General features: G+C 43.7%; 1 long non-coding RNA gene across 1 annotated transcript; it reads right to left on the bottom strand.

The window, feature by feature from the left end:
• Positions 1 to 15,200: 15,200 nt before the first annotated feature.
• Positions 15,201 to 19,337, bottom strand: LOC119087765. The gene is made up of 2 exons (XR_005091243.1): positions 19,131 to 19,337; positions 15,201 to 15,662 (listed from the first exon to the last, which is right to left on the bottom strand). It is a non-coding gene; the product is annotated as an uncharacterized LOC119087765 (long non-coding RNA).
• Positions 19,338 to 19,380: the final 43 nt, after the last annotated feature.

The raw sequence follows: 19,380 nt of genomic DNA on the forward strand, positions 1-19,380 counted from the left end.
TCCTGGTGCTCAGAAATGAGCATGTGGGAGTTGGTCACCACAGCTCAGTGCAGGAAACTGCCATCCTAATTTACCGTCTCTTCAACTCAGGATGGCGCTGATGTGGTACCTCACATGGGTGTTCATTCATTTGTCAGCCTGCCCAATCCGGTCTCATATTCCGAGATCAGTTCAGGGATGTCCCTACTCAATCCCACCAGAGTTAATCTAAACACTTCTTGGTTTTGAAGCAAAGAGAAAAAGTAGTTTTGTGGATGTATTTGAACATGGAGTTACTGCACCCTCTGGGCAATATGGAGTCTGTGAAGGGTATCAACACATAGAGAAAAACAAACAAATTCTAGTCAGGAGCCAAAGAGGACCCAAGTGTGGGCATCCTTAAGAGGAACACTTGAGAGGTTGGGGATTTAGCTCAGTGGTAGAGTGCTTGCCTAGCAAGCACAAGGCCCTGGGTTCGGTCCTCAGCTCCAGGAAAGAAAAAGAAAGAAAGAAAGAAAGGAAGGAAGGAAGGAAGGGAGGGAGGGGGAGAGAGAGAGAGAGAGAAAGAAAGAAAGAAAGAAAGAAAGAAAGAAAGAAAGAAAGAAAGAAAGAAAGAAAGAAAAAGGAACACTTGACTAAGAGAGGATGAAAGCACATGCTAGCCTATGTTTGGATACTGGAATTGATAAAGAATCAACTAGGATGGGCCAAAGACAGCTCTTTATATCTCCTGAGTGATGAACAAGGATCCTAACTACTGGCCAGTAGATGTGGCAGGTACACGTCTTTTGATAGGGGAAATGGAGGCATGTTTTTATTCTGCTGAGCAAGAGAAAGACACAGTTGGGCCCATGGAACAGAGTGGTGGCAGTGAGCTGCAGCCAGATTCCTGCTTCTATGAGGAGCCCCGTGGAAGCTGGCCTCACGTGATAAGGCTGATAAACTCACAGAGCATTTGGGGGAGAGGCTTCGCCAGCGTGGCAGCTGGGAAAATGTGGAAAAGATGAATCACGGAACATGGAGACTGCCTTTCTGGCTCACTTTCCCCAGGAGAGTGCTCAACATTCGGACGAGTCAGATTGGATCCTATTCATCTTCCTTAGGGCCCAGCACTCTGGGGATGTTGGTATGGACTGAATGAATGAATGAACAAAGGGGGCTGACTACACCCAGGATGTCTCAGAAGCAGGGCAAGATAATAGCTATTGATCAATGGCTGGAAGCTACAAAGAGTTCATGACGATTCAGAATGGAGAAGAACCATTTTTCTTGACGAAAGTGAAGAAGTCATTAACTCAGTGGGAGCTGTGGTTTCTTTTGTGGTGGGACAGGTGGAAATGAAGCTGGGGTAGACAGGTCTCTTTGATTCAATTAGATGGCATGCTTGTGCCGGGTCTTTGGCTTTCTCAACAATCAATATTCATAATCTTAATGTACCCTGGCTTCACCTCTCAGAGACAAGCCACACGGGGACTCAATTCCAGGTGTCTTGCCCTCACCCCATCTGCTTAGAGTGAGAGTCACCGTGTATGCAATACCCCAAAGTTCCTCACAGCACTCCCCTACAATGCCTGCATCTGTCTGCAGCCTTGCCCTCTCTACGAACATGTCTATTGTCTGGCATTTCTTAATGCACCTGGACAAATCAGCTAGACACGAGTCACCTGTGCTTTCTGTCAGACTTCCTGATCTTTCACTAGCGGTTGCCTCTCTTCCCATGTATATCCTAAACCTAGAGAGACTGCCTTTAATCTCCCCATTCTTCCCAGTGCAGGAAATTGCGCTGGTCCCTCCCCAGCATCCAGAACCACCGCTGGCCTCTGATCCTTCCCCAGGCTGATGGCTTCAGGTGCCAGGGCTCTGCCTTGCTCCAGTGAGCTCAGGAAATGGAATTCCTCTCTCAGGTTGGAGCCTCCAAATTTACATCTTTCTTCTTGCATTCCTTTGCGGGGACTCTAAGTTAATTCCCTTAGGGTTCCTGTGCATTTAACTCTACCACTTGCCGGTTCTGTGGTTTCCATTTCAATACCCAAGGCAAATTCCCTAAGCTCCTTCCAGCAGAGAGTCTTTTTTCCTTGTATAACAAGAGAGGTGCATGGAAGATAGTTTCTTTAAGTGAGTCTACACACACACACACACACACACACACACACACACACACACACACACACGCACACACCACTCTTCTTTACTTGATAGGCAATTTTCCCTGTATTTTTCTATTATAAATATGTCAGATATTTTCTGAGTTTTCTAAAGCAAACCTTTGCTCTCTATTTCCCTGGTTTGCCTTGGGGAGAGAACTCTCCTCACATTTAGAGGGAAGGATGCTTCGCTGGGGGGAGGAACAGAGCGGTGAAACAGCAGGTTTTCCATTTCCTTCTTCCCTGGAGGAACAGAGCACTTGGCACAGGACATCTTGAGATGCTGCCAAGAAACAGCTCTCCTATAAATCAGCTCATTAGGTCCTTAATTTCTGTGGCATTTGTCTGTCTGGCTTGATTGGAAACTTTTTGAAAGTGGGAACTGGTTTTCCTTTTCATTTCTCTCTCACACTCGAGGCTAACTTTGGGACTTGGTTCTCCACGTGCAGGGAGTCCCCCCACATATGGAATTCTGTGTTGCTGGCTCGATATTTGTTTGTTGAAATTCATATCTCAAAATTAGGACATGTTGAGTTTATGGCCATCTGTGAAATATGTTTGTATGCTTACTGTAATTATGTAGGATAATTGTGGTCACAAATATCAGAAATCTGATATAATGCAATATGAACAGTGTGCAGGTCATTCCTAAGAACTTACAGTCTACCCCCCTAATTGTACCCTTTCACTCTCAATTTAGATTTTAATGGTTAAATATGTAGTCTCCTGTAGTAGTTGTTTTTTGGTGGTAGACAAACACACAAATCACAAGCTTCCTGCCTTAAGACTCCACAGACTCACAGCCTTACAGTTTTGTAGGTTAGAAGCCTGACACCAAAGGGCTGTGCACCTTCTGGGAGCTTTGTTGCAAATAATCCCCCTTGTGTTTTGTGAGCTTAAAACCAAACCAAAACCGACAGAACAAACAGCTTTATTGAGATCACTCACACATCAGAGTTCCCCTGAGTCACACAATCCAATGTTTTTAGTGTGTTCTCAAGCATTGTGCACACATTGCCAACTTCAGAACATCTTCATCCTCAAGGAAAGTCAACTTATTCATCATTCCCTATTTTCCCACTTGACCTTTACCCTGACCCTTCTTACCAGGTGGTTACTTTCTGCCTTATCTCCATGCTTGCTTAGCTCTTTCTCCCTCCCGTACAGTAGTAATTCTGTACCATTTGATTAAGTCTTAACTTTCTTAACTCCCCAGCCCTCTGGTACCCATCATTTTACTCTCATACTGTAGGACCAGCTGCTATTTTAGATTGTCCATAAATGAGTACGTATCTCTTAATGCAGTGGTTCTCACCCTGTGGGTCGAGACCCCCTGGGGGGTCAAAAGATCCTTTCACAGGGATCGCCTAAGACCATAGGAAAACGCAGATATTTGCATTATGACTCACAACAGTAGCAAAGTTACAGTTATAAAGTAATAATTTCATGATTGGAGGTCACCACAACGTAAGGAACTGTATTAAAGTGTCTCAGAATTAGGAAGATTGAGAACCACTGTCTTAACGACACAAGTGACAGAATTTTGTTCTTTCCTCGTGGCTGAATAGTATTCCACTGTATAACCACCTTTTCTTGGCCTGATTTTGTTCATTGGCAGACACTAAATTGATTCAATGTCTTATCTGTTGTGAGCAGTGATAGATTCACAACACAGCCCCATGATTGGGCATGGTTGTGCTTGCCTGGCGAACCTAGACACTTCCGCCTAGCCATCTCCGGGTCAAAATAGCCATTTCCGGGTCAAAACGTCTTGCGTGACCAGGACCCCACAGCTTTGTGTGGCTCAGCGCAATCATGTGTTCTAAGGGCATGCGTGGAGTAGCCACATGAGCCTGTGTGCTCAGGCTCGGCCCAGCCTTTATAAGCCGGCGCCATCTTCCCGGCTTCTCTCTTTATGCATGTGTCTTTCGGCAGGCCTGAGCACATCTGTCTCTCGCTTATCTTAATAAAACTCTTGTTAGTGGATTCTGTTGTGTTTCGTGACATTTCCTCGCAGGGCAAGAGCGCCGCCAAATAACTAACAAGCAGTGCTATAGGGAACTTAGAAGTGTAGATGTCTTTGACTTATGATTTCGTTCCCTTTGGATATTATGAGGAGTGGAGCTGCTGAACCTTTTTCGTTTTATTATTTTTCTTTATTACATTTCTTTGTGTGTGTGTGTGTGTGTGTGTGTGTGTGTGTGTGTGTGGTGTGTTGGGCTTATGCATGCCATGGTGCATGTGCAGAGGTCGGAGAAGGACTCACAGACCCAGGGATTGAACCCAGCTCTTACACAGACATACAGCACTTTTACCTGCTGAGCTGTCTCGCTGGCCTTTGTCTGTTTTTCTAATAGACTTTATCATCATTGTTGTTTTTAGAAGCATCTTAGCTTCACAGCGAAACTGAACAAAAACCCACAGAGGGTTTTGTCTCCCTAAGCGTGGCTCCTCCACTGTCCTCACCTTTTCTAGAAAGTTCCTGAACTCTTTGACTCACGGCCCCTCTTCCAGGGGCCAGGCAAATCCTCCTCACACTGCTCTTTCTCTGGACCCGTCTCTTGACTCCCTCTCACACATCCGAAGACCCTCATGATTCCAGCGGGGTTCCCTAAATCATCCAGGAGAAACACCTGCTTTACGACCACCACTGGCAGCCTTGACCCCACCTACAACCTCAATTCCCAGTCCTACAATAACCACACAGGAGCCAGGCCTTGGCAGTGGAAGTCTGCGGGGGTGGGGGTCGGCACTGATGATAGCAGTGGCTAGCCTGCTGTATCATTCCATTCAGAAAGGGTGTCATGACAAATTTACCAAATCCATCAGAAAGCCGTGCTGCTCCAGGAGGGCAAGTTCATGGCTGATCACATCGGCTTGGATCCAGGCCCTTCTGCTGCGCTGCTATCTTTCCAGACTCGTGGGAAGCCCACCCTTGTGGAACTTGCATTCACACGGGAGCCTGGTAGCCAACAGCAAAGGACACATCAGTGGATGCTAAAGGTGACAGGCACAGAAGAGGAAAGGCGGGGCGCGTGAAAGGGGGCTGGAAGCGAGGGTTAGGCTTTGGTCGGGGCAGGAAGGTTTGGAGGACACAGGGATGATTCCTGGGGACTAGGGAGTCTGTTAGAAGAGTTATTTACACCATATACAGATAGCTCCTGGGGCAGTGGCATGGTGGGGTCTCGGAAGAGAATCAGGGCCTGGGTGGCAGGGATGGAGCCTCTTATATTTCTAAAGGATTGGAGAAGGTCACCACAAGAGTCAGCAACCAGGCTTTCTGATTCCCAGAGGCAGGCAGGGAGGCAGGTGGGGTACAGGAGGTGGCATCCTCTGATGGAGACTCGCTTCCCAAGTAAGGTGTGGTGGTACCCAAGTCTGCTGGCCCAGGGTTCACAGATAACGTCTCAGTATTTAAGAGAGGAGGTCTGAGCAGAGGCTGGATCCCAACATTGCATTCTTATGCTATGAATGGAGGGGTAACAGAGAGCTGAATTCACAGTCTAAAAGAATGAGGTCACGGTAGGATGTACTGAGCAGATAGGAGTTAAGCATGCAGATGCAGAACGGAAGGCAGTCTCTTTCCCTGACATCTGTGCTCAGGCTTAAAGCTTTCCGAGTCTTCCCACAGCTCCTGTCCCGAGGTCCACCCTCCAGCAGGACCTTATATAAGGCAGTATTTCCTTCTCCACTGCAGCCACAGGAGGCTCTGCTTCCTGGTCCTGCCCTGGCTGCTCCTTGGTTGTTCCTCTCACCTCAAGTTTCACTTCAAATGTCATTTCCTTAGAACTGCCTTTCTGAGTGTGCTAACTTGGACAGCCCCAGATACTCTATCATTCTATTGATTTTCTTCATCCCATTTATTCTCAGAAGTCTGCATTTTCTTGCTTGTATGTTTGTTTCTTCATGTTGTCTGCCCCCCTTCTTCAGAATTTAAGTACTATGAGAGAGTCCTACACATGGAAAGAAAGCTGATTTATCTATCCCTCCCTCCCTCCTCCCCTTCCTTCCCTCATTTATTGTGTGGTGCTGGGGATTGAACCCAGGGACTTGTAATTAGTAGAGAAGCACTCTACCACTGAGCTATACCACCCAGCTCCAACTCTCCTTCCTTTATTTTTAAACTTGATCTCACAAGAAGGACCTGAACCACTTGTTAGAGCTGGTTCATACTTTAAAACATGTACATTTGAAAGTCTGTTGGTTTGTTGTAACTTAAGGTGAACAGGATACTCACTGACCCACCCACTCCTCTGCATATTTACAAATATAAAATAAGGTTCCATAAAGTTGCAGGAGAGACTATGGGCGGGGAGACTTCATTGTACTAGTTTCCTCTTTCTTACAGATGCCCAGTGCATGGCGGAGGGCTTGAGCAGCCTGTGACAGCAGGCGTGTACTTGTGGCTGCTTCTTATATGGTGTGGCACATACCTGGAAGCAAAGAGAGTTCTACATGGAAGTAGGCTGTGGTATAACTCCACCCCACAGGACCCACTTTCTGCATCTAGGTCCCACATCCTAAAGGTTCCATAACTTCCTGAGACGGTGGCATCAGCTGGGGACCAAGTATTCAAACACAGGGGTTATGGGGGAAGTTTCACCTTCAAATCATACCAGTGACCCTATCATCCACTGCAAGTAGCTGACATGACCATTGCTTAGTAAACCACCTGCTCCATAGCAGATTAAATTAGAGTGATATGACTGCTCATGGATGTTTTAGAATCCATCCATCCATCGATCCATCTGTCCATCCATCCATCCATCCATCCATTCATCCATCCACCCATCCATCCATCTACCCACCCACACACCCATCCATCCATCTACCCATCCATCCATCTACCCACCCACACACCCATCCATCCATCTACCCATCCATCCATCCATCCATCCATCCATCCATCCATCCACCCATACATCCACTTACCCACCGATTTACACACCCATTCATCCATCCACCCACCCACACATCCACCTACCCACCCACCACACATCCATCCATCCATCCATCCATCCATCCATCCATCCATCCACCCACCCACCCACTCATCCATCCATCCATATGAAAAAGTTCTCAATTTAAATCTTCCTAAGGCTTTTTCAAAAAAACTTTAGAAGAACTGGGTGCTTACTTAGAGAGCTTATAATTGATTAGGCACAGGTGGTGCTGCTGCTTAGTTTCCACTGTTTGCAGTCCAGCTGTTCTTGGTAAGATGTTTGACTCCTCTGAAATGAGATGAGAGAAACAAAGGAAAACAAAAGATCACGGCTACTTCTTTGGATTCATTTTCTTTGACTTTCTTTTAGAAACCAAACCAAATGTTGCTGGTCTTCAAAGACAGTCTATCAGGAAAGGGTCTACGCTTAAAGGTTATGACGTAAAAATTTTGCTACTTTTTTGTTTTTGTCAAAATGCTTCCCACGCACCCTGCACCCTTTCTTTGTAAGTATGGTGGGTGAATAAAAGAAACAAAGTCTGCAGATTCCCTGCCTTTGGGGAGGCAACATGTTGTGAGAAAAGGCTGAGGACCTGCGATTGTTTTATGATGATGTGTCTGGAACTGAAATAATTTAGAGCACTTAGGAGGGTCTCTGAAGAAGATTGAATTAAAAAACAAACCCGCGAAACTACCATCTGTAAGTCCAAACTAAACTAGAATGCCTAATTTTTCCTCTCTCCATTAGCAAGGATCAAAAGGCAGTAATGGTCCTGGTGAGGCTGTGCGCAAGACAACACCTCTTAGTCACTGCTGGTGTGAATTGATACAACCTTCCTGGGAAGAAATTTATAACAACTCGGAGATTCCCACACCTTTTGTCCCAACGCTTCATCTTTCAGCTAACTTTCTTGCCAAGTGTGGTTTGTACACCGAGGATTTTATCGTGGTGCTTTTTCCAATAGCGAAAACCTGGTAGTGTCCAAATGCATATTAAATGGTTAAGTGAGCAACAGAATATCCATGTAATAGTGTATTATGCTGTCATTAAGACTTATGAGTATGATGTAATGTTAAATAAAATGCAGGATATGAAATTATACATGGACTATGAATTTAACTATGAGAACGAAAGCATGCTAGAAAAATATTGGAAGGCTATTTGGGAAAATATCAAGTGATAGTCTTTCAATGGTGGAATTTAGATTTTTTTCTTGAATAATATTTGTGTTTTTCCATGTCTTTTCCCATGAGAATGGGTTATGTGGATTCTCATGAAGAAACACTTTTTAATGAAATCATTTGGAAGCAGAAGTAGATTCTAATTTAGGTCCTGTGCAACAGTAATTGTGTGGTAGCTTGGCAAATTATTTAATCTCCCTGAGCTTCCATTTATAGCTGAAAAGTGAAAGCCAAGAGCATCTGACTTGCAGGGTGTCTGTGATGCTCAGATCCTGCATCTCAGAAGCCAGCAGAATTGCCAGCACATTAGACAGTTAATAAATAGCACTTGTTGAAATTATGACTTGGGTTAGAGATGAGTGCAAGCTGGAAAAAATAATTTCTTTCACTTGACCAATTCATCTGTTATCTTTTATGGTTCATTCCAACATTTTGTAGAAAAACAATGTTTTAAACTTCAGTTCACATGTGTGGATCTTCTTTTGATTATTTTCAATGAAGAGACTTACAGTTTTACAGAAATCTAATCATTAAGCATAGTAATTGATGTTCTATTTCACATGTCTGATCTCTAAACATTTTTGCACATAATTTTGTATGCCCACGATATCTGCTAGCTGCATAGCATTCTACAGCAGCAGCAGTGCACTGATTTCTATACCCATTTCCTAACTGTTAGATGGCTTTTAAAAACATGCAATGAAATTTCATTAAGGATATTTTTTCTTTCTTTCTTTTCTTTTTTTTTTTTTTTTTTTTTTTTTTTTGGTTTTTCGAGACAGGGTTTCTCTGTGTAGTTTTGCGCCTTTCCTGGAACGCACTTTGTAGATCAGGCTGGCCTCCAACTCACAGAGATCCGCCTGGCTCTGCCTCCCAAGTGCTGGGATTAAAGGCGTGCGCCGCTGCCGCCGCCGCCGCCGCCGCCGCCGCCGCCGCGCCGCCGCCGCCGCCGCCGCCGCCGCCACCACCACCACCACCCGGCGATATTTTTTCTTACAATAGTATTTGCAGAAGCAGGCTGGTGAGATGGCTCAGCAGGTCAAAGTTCTTGCTGTACAAGACTGGCCACTTTAACACACAGTGGAAAGAGAGAACTGACCTGCACACATGTGCCCTTGAATGGGTGTACCCTCACTCACATCACACACACACACACATCTCCCTCTTTCACACATATAATAAAGAAAAGAAACTAAAAAACAATTTCTAGAGACATCTTTATATAAGTAAATTTTTTTTCTCCAAGTGTTTCCCTGGGTGTATACTAATAAAAATGAGTTCGTTTGTCAAAAGACAGATTAGCTCAGGTTGTAGAATATGTCATGCTAGTGGTATGAGAATGCATGCAACTCAAAATGTGTGCCCATTCGATAGTGCGAATGAGGTCACCATTGCTTCAGTTTCCATTTTTAACATCAGGAAATCTGTGTGTCATTCTAGGCGTTTTGATGGCTATTTATATCGTCTCCTCTGTATTCTGACCTGTCATAACTTTACCTAGTTAGAAGCAGAAAGCCTTTTGATTTATACAGATCTTTGAAGAATATTAAGATTTTATTCGTGTGCAATGCAAACCACTCCAGCCTTCCTTGTCTTGTCTTCTTCCTGTTTGGGGTACCGTTTTTTTCATCTTTCCTTTGGTTGGTCCCATCTATCTTCTTGGTGATGTTTTTCAGTATAAGTTTTTCAGTAATGTTGTTTCTTACTGAGATGACAATTATAGTTTAAAATTTTTTCCTTTTAAAGGTAATACTTTTCTAACTGTTTGGAGCATATTCTGTTATACAGGAAGTAAATCTCTCTCTTTTTTTCCATACTGATTTCCAGCTAGTTTTTCTCCCAGTTTGAAAATATTTATTTCTTTGCAATTGGTTCATTAGCCTTAAATTTTTACTCAGTGTCATAGAATTAAAAAATAATGGGAAGATAACATTATCATTAGAAATGCCTATTTTATGTGCTGTATTAAGTAAGAAATTTCTCCCCAGTCCTTAAAGTGAAAACTTGCTGTGCTATACCAAGTAAATGATGTCCAAAGTACCTGAACTGATACTTTTTGAATGGAGGAAAACCAGTTTAGATGTTGTAGGAAAACCAACCAGGTTCACCTAGGACATTCATGGAGTCCACAAATGCTGTCCACTAACTGAAACACGTGGTTTGCATGTCCTCTACTGATACGCAGATTTTTCTTTAAACACATGCATTAGATTACAGATTATCTTCTCACTGTTACAATGAGACTTGCCACCATTAGTACACAGGACCTGAGAGTTCTCAGTTTCTAAGATATAAGTGAAATTGCAAGCATGGCTTCCCTGAGCTACATTTTTGTGCTCAGCTTCTTCTGGCACCTCCTTCTCAACACACATGACATTATTCCTGGGCCCCATGTTTCTCTTTTCTGTCTGCGTCTTGTCCATGGACTCTGGCCAGGTGTTCTAGTCTCTTAGGTCCTTGGTGTGGCTGCTATAACAAGAATCACTTAACCGTGATTGGGACATTATTGCACAGTCCTTTGGCTAAGAGCAAGGGTTGTTTCTGTTTCACGTGAGTGTGAATGGATGGGCAGGCTCAGGTGGCTGCTCTGTTCCCTTGGGCACACAGAGCCAGTTGCCCTCTATTTTGTTGCTTCGATGATTTTTAGAAATTTGTCTTTGTTCATATTATTGACACCTGCATCTCAGAGTAGAGGCAAAAGTGGAAAGAGAGAACAAGAGGATTCCAGAAGTTGCCAAAATCCCTTTTGTGTCCCTGTGAGTTTGGTAACATGGTCCATATAAGTAGGAAAAGAAACTGGAAAATTGACTCTGATGATCACGTGCTCAGCTAAAACTCAGTGGTAAAGCTCCTACCTAGCCTGGGTGAGGCCCTGGAATTGGTCCTTAGAGCTACAAAATAAAAAGAAACGAATAATGCAAAGACCAAAGAAATGTGCATGCAGGCGGAGGAGATGGCTCCATGGTTAACGTACAAGCATGAGCACCTGAGTTTGGATCACCAGAACCCAATGTAAAGCTGCTGTGGTAACAAGTGTTCATAAACCTAGCACTTCCAGGGCAAGATGGAAGGTTGAGACAGGAGGAGAACCCCAGGAGACTCAAGGGTCAGCTAGCTTATGCAGTGCCCTGACAGTGGAATGTAAGAGACCCTGTTCCAAACAAGGTAGGAAGCAAAGACTGACACATCAAGCTATGTTCTTTGAGCTCCATGAGCACCGTATGGCATGTGCATGCATGCCCCCACTCATGAACGTATACCCATATATGCATATATATATCATATACATGTTCACACACATCATGTACACAAGCACACCACAATTTTAAAAATGCACATGGAATGTGAAGAGTATATTCCACTAAAAAAAGAACGCAGAGGATGATGGGATTTCCCTATCACTTTTCTGATTCTGTTTGTGAATCTTTCCTGAGGTCCTTAGGAAATCTTTCTCTCTTGGAGGCAAGCCTATTGGAAACAAGAGTTCCTATCTTCTATTAATGTCATACTTATCTGGGCACCACTTTTTAGCCTTTAGTATCACATTGATTTTTGTACTTGGAAGGTGAAGTTCAGCTCACTTTGCTTCCCAAACATACATGTAGTCGCTAGCCATGGGATATGGTTCTCTAGCAATTTTATCTGTGTCAACGTCTGTGCTATGTCCAAATAATCAAGACAATGTAAACGTTTATTTAGGTATTCATGTAACTTCTTATTCTTCTCTACCCTGTCCAATATTTTGTTTTCCATGGAGTTTATAGCTACACTTGCTTTTAACGGATCGTTATTGTTATTTAATATCTACGTACTGATCACCAAATTCAAACTTCACTTAAACTGTACAGATCCCCCTTCAGTATGTTTAAACACATTGAGTGTAAATTACATCTCCCAGAAGAAAAGCACCTTCTGGAACACTCTGGCCGGACTGCTTGGTAAAGCAGCACAGTTAAACCCTTCCCCTCTATTTAAGATCTCTGTTTTCTTCGAGCTCTCTCTTCCGCTTGCTTTTGTTGGCCTCGTTTCTCCATATTAAATGTGTTCATCGCGTCTCTAACGACTCTTGGCTGTCTGTTGATTTTAAGACGCTTCAGTAAGAGCTCAGCCCATGTGTGTGTGGTATGTGGAGCAGACACTGGAGCCAGGGGCTTCTATGGAGTGGAGCCATAGCTGACCGACAGCCAACACCCAACATAAACCAGAAATCAGCCTTTATCGGAGTAAATCACTGTGACTTGGGTGTTCTTTGCAACATAAGTATAGCATGGCTGAGGAACACAGAGGTTCTAGAACTCTTATGCTAGCAGACTTGTAAAAAAATTAACTGTGTTTTAGGCATAATGTGTAAATAATTACACGTGTTTTATGTAGTCTACTCGATGTGTTTAGATGGATGTATACACGTGAAGTCATTTTCATAGTCAAGATATGAGTGTTCTCAATAGCCCAAATATTCCCTGTGTCTTTGCAACACATTCTTCTCTCTGCCCCTTATCCATGGCTGCACTGATCTGCGTTTTGTCACATTGACTATTTACATTTATTTTATTTTTTTACATAAATGGAATCATATGATATGTGCACTCTGGTCTTTTACTTCTCTCTCTCAACATGATGACTTTGAGGTTCATCTATGTTGTGTGTATTGGTTAAAACCTGCCTTTTTATATCTGAACAATATTTTACTGTGTGGATACATAGCTAGTTATTTTTAATTATCCTCTCATATTACTGTAGTCTTTAAACCATCCATTGCTTTATACATATGTTGAGGATGTTAGAATTGTGCTACTACTGTATTTTATATGCTATAAAATGACACGAGTGTTTAAAGTTCAGACAATATGCAGTAGAATGAATATGACTTATTTCTCCTTGCCTAGCACCACACCATCCTGATTAGCGTCAAGGCATCATCAGCTTGCAGCCATCACATTACAGCACTTGGGTGCGTATCTCCATTCAGGGACACCTTAGTGATGCTCCCAGCTGACGCATTGCCTTCTCCCTAGATTTACTTCTCTTGATTTCCCTGTGTGCAAAAGAAGGATTTTCATTCAGTTAGCTAGAGTAGAGAGTATTAGCCTCACCCACTTCTTTCTTACCCTTTATCAGTAATCCCAGTCCAACATGTCTTGGATTCACCCGCAGGTGGTCCCTCTCGGTCTCTCTGTGTTCTTGGCCCATCCATAGTCATTCATTCTCCTGGGATCAGCTATGAAGACTAGTGTTTGTCTAGAAACCCATGGGTTTCCCTCTAGGCTTCAACTAGGTCTTGCAAGTTGTATGTGATATTCTACTGTCTTTTAAGCTTCTCTAGAAGTTTTAATTGTTCTCTTCTCTGTGTAGCTTTGGTGCCTGTCTTGGATCCCGCTCTGTAGACCAGGCTGGCCTCGAACTCACAGAGATCTGCCTGGTTCTGCCTCCTGAGTGCAGGGATTAAAGGCGTGCGCCACCACCGCCTAGCGCTCTTCGTTTTCTTAATCAAGTTTGGGAGAGAGCCCATTCTATTAGTCCAGTGCTTCTCAACCTTCCCAGTGCTGCAAGCCCTTAATACAGATCCTCAGGTTGTGCTGACCGCCAACCATAAAGTTATTTTTGTTGCTACTTCACAACTGTAATTTTGCTACTGTTATGAACTGTAATGTAAATATCTGGTATGCAAATGGTCTTAGGCTTGTGAATGTTACCACCAAAAGGGTCTCAACCCCCAGGTTGAGAACCACTGTATTAGTCCTTTCAAAGAACCAGATTTTTATACTTATGTTTTTTTTCACTTGCTAATTTCACCTTTAATCATGCTAAGGTATAGTTTAGACCGAGTCATTCCTTTCTCAGGAAGCCTTCAATGGCTCCCCATGGCCCTCTGAATTAAGTACACACTCTTTAGACAAGCACTCAGGGCTCTGAGGAGATGTGGACTGAATGGCGTTCTTTCTCCTTTGTCACAGAAGGAGAGCTACAGTTGTGTGGAGAAGAAAACCATGTCTGCACACCAGCCCGTAATCTGTTTAGCTGTGTTATACAACACCTTTTATGTTTAACATCGGGGCCAGATCCCTGACCTCCAGCACGCCTGTGAAGTAGAACTTGCTTTCCTGAAAGTTGGGGATATAAATAATATTTATATATGAGGTCTGCAATATCACAGGATCAGTTTCATGAGATGTAATTAAATAGGACTCTTGCCATAAATTCCTTAGCTCTTGATGCCATACAACAGCTGGTGACCTTAGTTTTAAGTGTTTTAGGGGATGAGGGAAGAAAAAGTGGGGTCATTAGTGAGGTCTAGCCTCTGAGACTTTTGTGAACATTTGGGTTTAGCGTGCACCCCCACCCCTAACTGAAGGACATCTGTTCCTTCTGTCTGTAGCTGTTGACATTGGCATTGAAGACAGCCCAAAAATAATGGATCTTACCAGTCCTAGCCTACTGTTTGATTGACAGGACTTAACTGATAATTTTTTTTTTTCCCTTCCTACAGAAACATTCCCAAAGGCTGGAATTACTAGATTCTTGTTGCTGTTTTACTTTCGGTGAGGGAAAAGAAAAAGCCACATTCAAAGAAATGTGATTGCAGCCTTATGGGCTTGTGGATTTTTCCAGAGAAGGCCACATCGTGTGGCACATGTCACATCCCACGCTGTGTTCCCAGGCTCCTTGTGGATGGCTAGGCGTGGCAGGTAACCAGTGGTCTAGGACATTGAGGAGATTTGTTGGCATGACTATGACATTGAACAGGGGTGAGCTCGTGAGGTAGAATGCTCCCTGGAGACTCGGATGATGGGCAGGTGGGGAAAGGTGCCTAGCTGTTGGAGACTGGAGAGCAATATAAGTGTTCTTTACAATCTTTAGAAATAGTGTTTGTTTGTGATTTTTGGGGGGAGCATGAAGTTAATAGAAATTTGGCATAAAATTTTAGGTAAAAATAAAAATGAAATGTATCCAAATTCAAGAGAAAATTGCTTAAATTTTTATTTGTGTCTTTTTTTTTCTCCTACTGGCCACATGTGTAGTTAACACAAGTATAACTATACTTGATAAGTTCTTTAGAAGTGCTGAGGCATCTTAAAAAGTAGTTATGAATGTTTCCGTATCCCACCATCTTCCTGTACGTGGGCAGATTTGTGCCTTGTTTGTTTCCGGTAGAATGTGGGCCCAAAATCTGAGGTCCGGATTCTGCCTTGTTCTCCTTTGAGTTACCAGGCAAGTCCAGCAACCGGAAACGTCCGGGTTGTGAGGACGCTCACACTGTCAGGCCAGGCCACGCACAGAGTCTGTTGTCAACAACTCGACCTCACCTCCCAGCCGCCGCCGGCCAATGCAACCCCATCTCTCGCTTTACTGCAGATGCCAGCAAGAGCTCCCGTGAGAACGACTCAGCTGCTCCTTTCTGGGGTTCTTGACCTATACTTTTGGGAGAAAAAAATAAAATAAAATAAATAGGATAATTTGTTACACAACAATACTTTCCATGTTTAAAACAGATTAAAAAAATTGCCAGCACATCATTTCGTTGTGTTCTAGCTAGAACCTTAGTGAACAGCATCCTAGTGAAATCTTTGTGCGGTATCTGTGGTTTATTTCTTTTAATTATTTTTTTCGTTTTATTTTATGTACACGGATGCTTTGCCTATAGGTAGGTCTGTGCACCATGTGTATATAGTACTTGAAAAGGTCAAAAGACGACATCAGATACCCTGAGACTGGAGTTACAGATGGCTGTAAGTGCTGGGAATCAAACCGAAGTCCTCTGGAAGAGAAGCCAGTGCTCTTAACTGCTGAGCCAGCTCTCCAGCTTCTACAGGTTTTTTCTTTTTTCTTTCATTTTCATTTTCTTTTTTTTTTTTTTTTCTGAGACAGGGTTTCTCTGTGTAGTTTTGGAGCCTGTCCTGGCTCTCATACTGTAGTCCAGGCTGACCTCAAACTCACAGAGATCTGCCTGGCTCTGCCTCCTGAGTGCTGGGATTAAAGGCGAGCACCACCCCACTTGGCTACAGGTTATTTCTTTTTCTTCTTTCTTTCTTTCTTTCTTTCTTTCTTTCTTTCTTTCTTTCTTTCTTTCTTTCTTTCTTTCTTTCTTTCTTCTCTCTCTCTCTCTCTTCTCTCTCTCTCTCTCTCTCTCTCTCTCTCTCTCTCTCTTCCTTCCCTCCTTCCTTCCTTCCTCCCTCCCTCCCTCTCTCTCTCTCTCTTTCTTTCTTTCCTTCTTCCTTTTTTTTTTGACTCAGTTTCTCTGTGTATCCCTGGCTGTCCTGGAACTCACTCTGTAGATCAGGCTGGCCTTGGGCTCAGACATCCACCTGTCTCTACCTCAGGAGTGCTGGGATTAAAGGCATGATCCACCGTCTCCTGGCCTACAGTTTATTTCTGAAGATAACTTCCTACAGTCTAAAAGGCAGAAATGCTTGGGATCATTTTTAGTACTTTTAGCAAACACCCCATGTACCTCCTGTAATCACATACACAGAGTAAAGAGCACACGGATGTCTGAGTCAGAATAGCTGTTGGCTTGAGTTCTAGCTCAGACCTCTGCAGTTTGTATGGCCTTGAACAAATCACTTAAACCATTTAAACCCCAGAGGATTCCCAAGAGAGAAATATGAGGTGCCATGGTAAAGTACCAAGCAGAGTGGCCACTCACAGACTACTTGAGGAGGGGATCATGCTCATATGTCTTTGTCCTACTCTTCCTGCCTACAGGATTCTGCCAACCTTCCAGCACTTTCTGTGTTCCAGTCCTCTTGGGCCTTGCAGTACCTCATCAATTCAGGGAAACAGAGAGTGATGCTTATCAAGAGTGACGGTGGCATTTCCATCACCATGGCTGCAAGGCTGCATGGCTGCAAGGCTGCATGGCTGCATGGCTGCATGCTAGCATGGCTGCCATGGCTGCACTTTAAAAGGTAATTCCTGAAGGTAGAGAGGCATCTTGAAGATCAAGGGATGAGTCCCAGGGCCTGGACTCTTGCCCAGCAGAGGGAATAGAGAGAAAGACCTCCCTGTCATGTTCCCTTCAGACTGGGTTTCTCCCATTGTGAAACTGGCCCTATTCTCAGCCAAGAGTCAGTTGGCCTTCCTACTCAAAAGGAGCCAAGTGAGAAACCAAGCTATGTACGCATCTTCCACACTGAGTTTTGAATGACTTTTGGGCGGTGTCACGTGAGCTCTGAAGAGTGTAAAGGGAGAAGCAATCACAGGGGTAGGCCAGGAGGAGGGTGTCTGGAGAGTGTTAGCTCTGGGTGGAGAGGAAGAGGATGCTCTCTAATGATGGCTGTGGACTATGCATGGATAATGACTGAGTGAAGGGAGGAAGATTTTCTGAGCCATTTTATTTCTCTTTTACTCTTCATCATTCCAGAAAACCAGATGAAATAAAGGCAAAAAGTGTAGCTGAAGTTTTCTCCAGTCCTGCCTGGCCCACAGTCAGGACAAATCTCTCTCACCCACCAGTCCCTCAGCTGCCCAGACCCAACCGAGTAAACACACAGAGACTTATATTACTTACAAACTGTATGGCCGTGGCAGGCTTCTTGCTATCTAGTTCTTATATCTTAAATTAACCCATTTCTGTTCATCTATAAGTTGCCACATGGCTTGTGGTTTACTGGTAATTTTACATCTCGCTTCCTCTATGTCTGGCTCGCGACTCCTCACTCAGCCTTCCTATTCCCAGAATTCTCCTCTCTTTATCCCGCCTATACTTCCTGCCTGGCTACTGGCCAATCAGTATTTTATTTATAACCAGTCAGAGCAACACATTTAACATATAGAACATCCCACAGCAAAAAAGGGAAGAGCTTTTTGCCTCTCACTTTACTGACACTTTTAGACGGGAGGTAGTCCTTGTCCAGAGAGCCATTTACTTGCTCACACTATGGGATGTATCTTTGTAAAGCTTACATGGCAGCTGCAGAACTGACAGGGAATTGGGAGGGTGTTTTTTTGTTTTCATTTTTTAACACAAAGCAAAATTTAGAAAATTCAATTGTTTTCCCTTTGGACATTACTTTTTAAAATCTTTGTCTACATACCTACATTGTATGTAGCTTCACAAAATTTCTTATAAAATTGCTCAGTTGTGTAAAAAAAAAAAAGTGTAGATTTTTGACTTTATAAAACTAAGTCGCTCTTCCTCATGGATCAAGCTGCACCACAGCAGCCCGAGAATGCTGTGAAGCAGGAGTGTAGCTGAAAGGTTTCCTGGAACCGCCTGGCCCACGGTCAGGACAAATCTCTCATCCACCAGTTCTGCAGCCACTCAAATAAAATCATATAAACACACACAGGCTAATATTATTTTTAAGCTATGGCCATGGCAGGCTTCTTGTTATCTAGTTCTTACATCTTAAATTAACCCATTTCTATAAATCTATACTTTGCCATGTGACATGTGGCTTACTGGTACTTTTACATCTTGCTTCTCTGCTCTGTCTTTCTCCTTCCTCTCTATCTGGATTTTCCTCCTACCTCTAAGCTGCCTTGCCATGGGCCAAATGGCTTTATCTATCAACCAATCAGAGCAACATATTTTTCACAGCATACAGAAAGACATTCCCCCATCACAGGAGATTTTTGCTAACTGAGTGTATCCTTTGACGCGATCAGTTAATCGATGTTTATAGGTGTTCAGACACAGAGATGGGCTCTCATTCCTGTTCACCTAAGCTCTTCTTATAGAAGATCTGGCTTTGGAGCTTCAGGAGTTTGCTTGGGATTCTTGCTATTGGTTCCTGTTGCAGAAGTATTCCACCTACGGCTTCTTGGGAAGGCAGGACCAATACTGCAGTGTCTGTGGCTGGTCCCTGAACCTGAGGCTGTTTTCTGGGGCCATGTGGGGTCACCCTACCGGCTTAGTGTCCCTCGATTTGATTCTCACTGACCCTTAGGGTTTGCGCCATGAGCTCCGTTTGGCCCCAGCCTCTTCCTCTCGTTCTGATCCTCACTCCAGGATCTCTCCGCTCTGCGGGCGTCTGTGTGTGCCTGCAGGGGCATCCAAGAATTTCTGGGTCTGATCTAAGCCACCAGGATCCAGGGTATCCTCCGAAAGCCCTTCCGGTATCTATACTACGTCATAGTACTGACTGATGGGGCAGCTTCCGGCTTGGCTTAGGACAAATTCCTTCCGGGGTC

The sequence above is a fragment of the Peromyscus leucopus genome, chromosome 4 (genome assembly GCF_004664715.2).
Source record: "Peromyscus leucopus breed LL Stock chromosome 4, UCI_PerLeu_2.1, whole genome shotgun sequence".
NCBI classification, from domain to species: Eukaryota; Metazoa; Chordata; class Mammalia; order Rodentia; family Cricetidae; genus Peromyscus; species Peromyscus leucopus.